Below are 1,621 nucleotides of genomic sequence, written 5' to 3' on the forward strand. Positions count from 1 at the left end.
CACGGAAACTGATAAGAGAAGCAGACAAGGAAGAAGCCTTTGTAAATGCAGGAAACATGATAAAACCAATAGATTGGAGGAAAAGTAAGTGGCAAGCACAGACGCCAGGAAAGAGAGGCTAGGGATGAAAGGCCCTTTTTATGGTTATAATATAAACAATAGATTTCACAAGCACAGCTGTGCAGGTGGAACCTAAAAAGTACCAGGTGCTCTAACTTGTGGTCAGTTAGGTAAGTACCCGTGTCACTTGTGTCACTGTTTCTTCAGCGAGTGGGCCCAGGGCCCACTAAATTACACTCTGCAAGTCTGTTTTGTTTAACTTTAAGCTTGTTGTAATCATTTATTTATGTCTGCAGAGACAACTTCTTACAAAGCATTCTCTTGAGCAGCAAATTTAGAATGGAGGTTACATGGACTAAAAAAATCCAGGCTTTCAAAATAAGGTAAAATTGTGCAATTTCGGCAAACAAGGACGAGACTGGCTGTTTTTGTTTGTGTTTACAAAATCAACTGGCAACATCTCCCATTCATTAACATAGTTAGCAATATCTACAAAACAAATTTCAAAGTATACCCCGCTTCTTAATGAAAAGAATATATTAACATTTAATTAATGCGATATGACTATTCAGCAATCCGTTTCAGTTTAGATAAGAACAAAAGTTTTTATCCAGATCTTTCATTAACCATATATAGGTGGCTCCTCTTTAAGAGGAACCTTCTAGACAAATAGTAAAGAGCTTTATTCTTAACATGTAAAGTTGTAAGTTCACGCCCTAGGACTAAGTAACACCTACTTTTATTATGGTCATAATTTATATATTCACTTTGATTAAAATGGGAAGGAGTGAAATATTATTATTTTTTTAATCTTTTTTTTCCAAAACGACAAGACATAAGAAAAAAGACAATGTACATCTTTGTCAGCAGTGCGGCTTATACACATACATTTTACAAATGATACAGTTCTTTACAATATTCAACTCTGAATTGTGATAGTAGTTCCACACGTCGCAATTAAAGCCTGCTATTCATTAAGCAAGCTAACATAGCGTACCTAAACCCAAAATCCACAATGACCACATACAAAAATTAAAGGAAATGCAAATTGTACCCAGGACAAAATGTGCATTATCAGTCATGAGTTCGCGTCCACTGCAGATCACTGACGCATATGAAGCTGTACCCTCCAAGCTGCGCTATGACTACTAAAAGAGCCTCTTAGCCGTTCTCAATGCCAGCCCACGCCCCCCGTGGGTATCCGCATTCAACCACCGCTTACTCAGTCATATCTAGCAGATATTGTCTTAGCGGCTCCCATGTATCTCTTGGCCTTGATCTAAGTGGTAGTTCTTCTGCATATACATTTAGGTTATCTCGGCAATGCACCAGGTCATTCAGCCATTCCTTGAGGACGGGCCGGCGCCCCCTCCCCCATGTGACCGCCACCCTACGCGCAGCCATCAGTAGCGCCAGTCGCACAAAGTTGCCATTCATCCCCCTCACATGTGGCACACAACATAGGAGGCACACCAGAGGGGTGCAAGGTAGGTCCACAGCAACCATCCTCTGAAAGCAATCCACCACCGCTACCCAGAACTTTGCCACCACCCTGCAATTC

The 1,621-nt window shown here is 40.9% G+C and overlaps 1 pseudogene; it reads right to left on the bottom strand.

Annotated features, from left to right (window-relative positions):
* Positions 1–695: 695 nt before the first annotated feature.
* LOC147746991 (U7 small nuclear RNA) lies at positions 696–750 on the bottom strand (annotated as a pseudogene).
* Between the last annotated feature and the right edge of the window lie 871 nt (positions 751–1,621).

Source organism: Lissotriton vulgaris, chromosome 1_1 (assembly GCF_964263255.1).
Source record: "Lissotriton vulgaris chromosome 1_1, aLisVul1.2, whole genome shotgun sequence".
NCBI lineage: Eukaryota > Metazoa > Chordata > Amphibia > Caudata > Salamandridae > Lissotriton > Lissotriton vulgaris.